The following is a 6468-nucleotide window of genomic DNA, read 5'->3' on the forward strand; positions in this document are numbered from 1 at the left end:
AGCCACAGTGCAGAATATATATGAATCTGGATCTTAAGAATGCTGCATCAAGAAAAACAAAGTTAGGTTAGCGGGAGTTTATCGATACGGAAACACTTTCCTGTGATATGGGTTTTAATGCCATGACAAACATTCTGGAAGATACAACTAACATGCTGCTAGGGTGAATGTGAAAGACTCCAACTTTTGAAAGCTCAGAATAAGTGATGGCCTACATAACTAAAGTAGCAAAGTAAGAAACACTGGAGCAGATGAGAGGAAGGGATCAAGCTGCTTAGGAATCTGACATGTTAGAGTGGATATAATATGTAAAACTAATAACCCCACGAGCCAGTTGTGGTCTGCAGAAGTTTGGAGGAGATGCTATTAAGAGTTAAGCTCCTTGAGGAGGAAGAGAAGACTGCCTGGTGGAAGCACATGACCTGGGCCTGGATCCGGAAGCTACCTATCTGGTAGTGAGCGATCTTCAGCACCTAAGGCTGCGATGACTTCTGCACTAACCCAGGGGCTGGAGCGAATTCCTGATCAGCTCGGCTACCTGGTGCTGAGTGAAGGCGCAGTGCTGGGTCGTCTGGGGATCTAGAGAATGATAAGCAGGCAGCCAGTGCCATCTCTGAGCTGGTCAGCACGGCCTGCAGTTCCCGGCTACACCACAGCATGAACATACCCTTTAAGCGCCTATCGGTGGTCTCTGGAGAACACATGCTACTGGTGACCGTGTCAGGACAGAGGGTGTTTGTGGTGAAGAGGCAGAACCAAGGCCGGGAGCCCATGAGCCTCGGATGAGGAAGATGCAGACTTCTTCTACCTTTCTTGGCCTGCTTCTAGAATTAAGGCTTTCTGTCCACCCTCTCCCCATAACCTCATTACCTGGAAAGGCAGAAGCTTGGTGACTGCACTGTGTTAAGGACAGTGAAGACAAACATGAGTCTAATGTTCTCATAAAAAAAAAAAAAAAAGAGTTAAGCTCCTTGATACTGTGAGAAATGAGAGGGCTGGAGAAGAAAGCATACAGGTGGAAAGCGACATGTGTTGCAATTGCTGTCATGTGTGGCAGGAATCAGATTTCAACCAGGATCCTGACCTGCAAAGAACTTACCAATAGTTAAAAGAAAAACGTCCCCAGGGGCAAGGCAAATGGAGGGGACAATAAGCAAATTGCTTAATTTGTATAAACAAAATAAATTAAGGAGTCTGAGGGCAGCTAAAAGCTCAGCCTCAGAAATGCTAGCTACCTACCCCTCTGTCGAGTATGTCAGCTGAAATCTTGTTTCCTGGTGAAAGGGAGAGGAGGGGGAAAGAAAAGAGAAGAGGAAGGAAAGGGGAAGGGGAGAGTTAGAAGGAGAAAGGAGAAAGTGATAGGTAAAAACCTTTGCCACAAATATACTCCTCTCTTCACCCAGGCAGACTAATGGAAGTTCTCATACAAGTTATTATTTATTTGCTTGCTTTCACTATCAAATGATTACTCTTCTCATGTAGATATTTTAAACCCTGAGAAATAAAGAGAGGCATAGAGGGTTGAATGGATTTGATGCTTTCTTTTTAGTGTAAGGATAGAAAGGCAACAGCTGTGCACTTTTTTTCCCTTATCACTCAGTGCAGATAGAGGCAGATATACATTATAAAGGAGTTATTTCTAAATGTCATTTGGGAGTCTTAAGTGTTCCCATAGAATGTATGTTATTATTTCATGGTTTCATTCCAAAGAAGACTTAATGAAACTGAAATACTATGCATTTATGTTAAGTAAAAACCAATATTGTTTTAATATTATCCATATGTGCTTAAAATATGTCTACAAATTCTTTGATACTTCTTTCAAAATGTGGAGCTTAGTCCTGCTCCCCTTGCATGTAGAATGGACTTAGTGACTTGCCTCTAATAAATAGAATATAGCAGAAATGACTATATGTCATTCTCTATAATAGGTCATAAAAGGCATTGTGCTTCCTTCTTGCTTTTTCTCCTACATTACTTACTCTTAGGGAATGTCATAAGGACACTTAAGCAGCCCAGTGAAGAGGTCCATGTGGCAAGAAACTGAGGCCTCTTGCAAACAGCCAGCAAGGACCTGGCCGTGAGTTCCCTGTGTGTGAGCCATCTTGGGAGTGGATCTTCCAGCCCTTCTCAAGCCTTCAGTAACTGCAGCCCAAGCTGACATGTGGCCATGCAGCCTCATGAGAAATGCTGAGCCAGAACTGCTCAGGTAAGCTGCTTCCAATTGTCTAATGCACAGAAACTAAGATAAAAAATGTTTGTTGTTTTAAGCTCTGAGTTTGTGGTAACTTTTATTACAGCAATAGATACCAAGTACACTATAATAAAATTATTTAATGATGACAATTTTTCACATTTTTAAATTAAGGCTAGAACTTATGAAAGAATCAGTTTAATTAGAAATGATTAAAAAAGGGGATGGTGCTCTGGGCACTATCGGGGCATTTATAATTAGGTGGAAGTTTTTTCCCTAGAAAATTATTTTTAATCATTGTGGAAAATTGTGTATATTTTCATCAATTGATTCACTGATTTCCTTGTTATTATGGGAAGTGAGGCAACCTTTGGGATACTGACTGTTATAGTATCATGGCCCGCTCTAGACCAGCAACTTTCAACCTTTTTCATCTCATGGCTCACATAAACTAATTACTAAAATTCTACAGTGCAGCAAAAAATATATATTTTTGCTAATCTGACAAGAATAGGTATAATTTTAATTGACTTACAAAAAATATGTAAAATAGTAATTTTCTATCCTTTTTGCTCCAATGTAATTTTTAAAAAAAAATCAGGTGCCTACATTTATATATAAGGATTTCTGGTACTGAGAATTAACCAATCAGCTGCCTATATTTATATATAAGGATTTCTGGTACTGAGAATTAACCAATCAGATGCAATCTTATTATGCAACGTATGGTTCAAGACAGGACATTCACACCAGATAGCTATTGTTACGTTGGCTGTTGTCTTTTTTTTTTTTAATTTGACAATCTAAGGGAAAAGATGCCAGTGCACCTGAGTAAATAGTCAAGTATTGCATGTTTTAAAAATTCTTATGACACACTGGTTGAAAATCACTCTAGACTGGTGATTGGTAGGTGAACAGCTGAGGCATAAAGCAAGTCCACAGCTATCATGGCACTTAAGTGCTCTCTTCCTGGAATGTTGGTATGATGTTAGACCTTTTCCCATTTGAACAAGGAAATTATTAGCACCACTCATGGAATAGGAGAATTGGATAGGAGAATTGCAGGGAATGAAGTAGAGAAGGTTAGGTGTGGGCACATAAGATGAGAGAAATTCAAATATAAAGGCCTGGAAGCAGAAGCACTTGGCCCATTCAAAATAATACAAAGAGCCTAGGACAGGTGGATGGCTGATACAAAGCTTGAGTGCATTATGATGAGAGATGAGATGGAAGTGTAGTTAATTTAACATCATCAGATTTGCTTCTTTAATAAGTTTGTGTTTTCAATAAATAGCGTATTGTGGGAAATGATACTGGAGAAAGATGGGCTTTGCTGTAATAGGCACATTCACTAAGGACTTTGAGCAAGAGATGTGCTAGGAATGACTTCAAAGCTGTTGGCCTGAGCCGCTGGGCGAGGAATGATGCCATTTACAGAGAAGGAGAACACAGAGAGGGCAGGGCCTTTTCATAGAAGTTGAGGGTTTAGAATCAAGTGTTTTCTTTTGACTCTATTGTTTGCTTATTTGTTTTTTAATATTTTAAATTAAATTGATTGGGGAACATTAATTAATAAAATTATATAGGTTTCAAGTGTACAATTTTATGATGTAGCCATCATCTGTATATTGTATTGTGTGTTTATCATCAAAGTCAAATCTCCTTCCATCACCATATATTGAGCCTTTTTATCCTTTACTACATTCCCTCACATCCCCTTTCTATCTGGTAACCAGCATACTGTTGTCTGTGTCTATGAGTTTTAATTTGTTTGCCTTATTTGTTTATTTGTTGCTATCAGTTTTACATCCCACATAGGAATGAAATCATATGGTTCTTGACTTTTTCCATCTGCCTTATTTTGCTTAGCATTCTATTCTCAAGATCCATCAATGTTGTCACAAGTGATGGTATGTCATCTTTTCTTATGGCTGAGTAGTATTCCATTGTATGCATGTAACACATCTTTATCCAATCATCTATTAAAGGACACTTTGGTTGTTTCCATGTCTTGGCCACTTTATAATGTTCTTATAACTGGTGCCTATTAACTAACATTCAAGACGATATATCTAGGAGGCAGATGGATATGTGAATCTGAAACTTGAAGGGGAAGTCTAAAGAATTATAAACTTTAATTCAAAAGTGTTGTGATAGTTAATTTTACATGTCAACTAGATTGGGTGTTTCTGTAAGGGTATTTTTGGATGAGATTAACATTTAAATCAGTGGACCCATTAAAGCAGATTGCCTTCCATATTATGAGTGGGTCTTGCCCAGTAAGCTAAAGGCCTTAAAAGAACAGGTCTTTTTAACTCTTTTCCCTGAGAAAGAGAGAATTCTTCCTACCTGACGGCCTTTAAACTGGGACATTGGCTTTTTTTCAGCCTTCAGACTTAAACTAAAATGCAGATTCTTCCTGGGTCTTAAGCCTGCTGACCTCAGGCTAGAAATAACCTATCAACTCTCCTGGATCTCCAGACTGCCCACTCATCCTTCAGATCTTGGGACTTATTAGCCTCTAGGATCACATGAACCACTTCCATAGATACATGAAAGAATATATATTTATGTATGTGTTTATTTCTCTCTTTCTATATACATAATGTCTGTGTGTATATAGATAGATATAGATATAGATACAGATATATATATATAGAATCTCTTTTTCTGGAGAACCATGACAAAACAAGTAAACACTCATGAGGATAAAAACTGTTGATGACAGGGGTATTTTCATCTATTCTGTTCACTGCTTTATCCCTCGCATCAGCACAGTGCATAGTATATAGTACATGCTCTATAAATATTTGTTGAATGAGTGAATATAAAATACTTAGTTATCTTATTAACTTTTATTTAATAAAAACAAAATCATCTTTGTGGAAATAAATCATCATGCTCTATATTGACACAAAAAGAAATGTCTCCTATGGGACCACATAGAAGATTATGGAATGTAACAAACATCAGTAATATTCTAAGAGTTGAAAAAGAGTTCCACAGTTATTTCTTACCAGGTTCCTTTAAGTATTGATCAATGACATCAACACAGCACAGAATGAAAGTGATTGTATTGAGGTGGGAATAGTCACTAAGATTAAACCAGGCACTAAGCTCTCAAGTGGGGCTCCCTCCAAAAGATTTTAAAGTGTTAAATAAAGGACAGTTACTGGCAATCCTCCATAAATACTGGTTCTTTCAGCAGTGGTTTGGAAATTACTGAGTGGAAGTGAGTTTCATGTTTAGGTCTTCCATTGCCAGGTAACCTTAGAACTATGTATGTTAAAATAAACAAAATAGAGTAAACTGACAGTCACTTGTAAAAAATCATGACTATCTTAAGGATACATAAGTAAATAAAAATTGAATGAGACTGAGCAGAACTATAGGCCAGGTCAAACTGTTTTTGAAAAATAAGTTTAAATTAGCCATCACTCAGAAAAAGAATAAGTATAATCAGAAAATTGCACAATTCCATGTTTTACATTATGCAGGCATGAATAAATGGTACAAGCTGATTTGCTTGTTCCTGGATACCTAAGTTCCTTAAAAAAGAGAGAGTGAGAAATCCTTAGATATCATATCATTTACTCCTATAATATATTTTTAATATGAGATTAATCTTTTTCCAAATCAGGTCATTTCATGAGCTAGGGAAAAAGTTATATGCCAAAGGGAAATTGTTTTTTTTTTTGTTTGTTTGTTTTTTTAAAAAGAAATAGAATGAAAAAAAAAAAAATAACCCACCCTGACTAATTAGGGAAAAGGCTCTGAGAATAGGATGAGTACACTGTTTAATTTTTTTTAGCTTCATAAAAAATTTATTCAACCTTTATATGAGCATGTAGATGTCATTTTAACCCTTATAAAAATACCATCATCCTTTTTTCAATTTTATGGATTAAAAATTTCTTCTATTACATGTGATATTAAGCTTTTAAAACATGTTTATTAACTACTTGTATTTTGATAAATTATATAGTCTATCCCTATGATTTTCCATGTTTTAAAGTCCCATGTTGATCATTTTTAGTTATGAAAAACTGAGAAGGAAATCCCAATTAACAGAAGTACAGTAAAAGTTCAAGTCACATCATACTTATTATAATGGATGAATAACATACCTCATTCTTTGACCAAAATGTGTGCTAACGAATATTGTACAAAACTGACTACAATCAAGTTAGGCTTCTTGTTGGCATCCCTTGCCATAATGATCTACTTAATACTCATAAAGCAATATGCAATAAAGAAAATAGGAAAAAAGAATT

General features: G+C 36.5%; 1 pseudogene; it reads left to right on the top strand.

The window, feature by feature from the left end:
- Positions 1 to 472: 472 nt before the first annotated feature.
- On the top strand, positions 473 to 786 carry LOC150012982 (ragulator complex protein LAMTOR4 pseudogene; annotated as a pseudogene).
- Positions 787 to 6468: the final 5682 nt, after the last annotated feature.

This window comes from Furipterus horrens, unplaced genomic scaffold (assembly GCF_987537825.1).
Source record: "Furipterus horrens unplaced genomic scaffold, mFurHor1.1.pri manual_scaffold_4, whole genome shotgun sequence".
NCBI classification, from domain to species: domain Eukaryota; kingdom Metazoa; phylum Chordata; class Mammalia; order Chiroptera; family Furipteridae; genus Furipterus; species Furipterus horrens.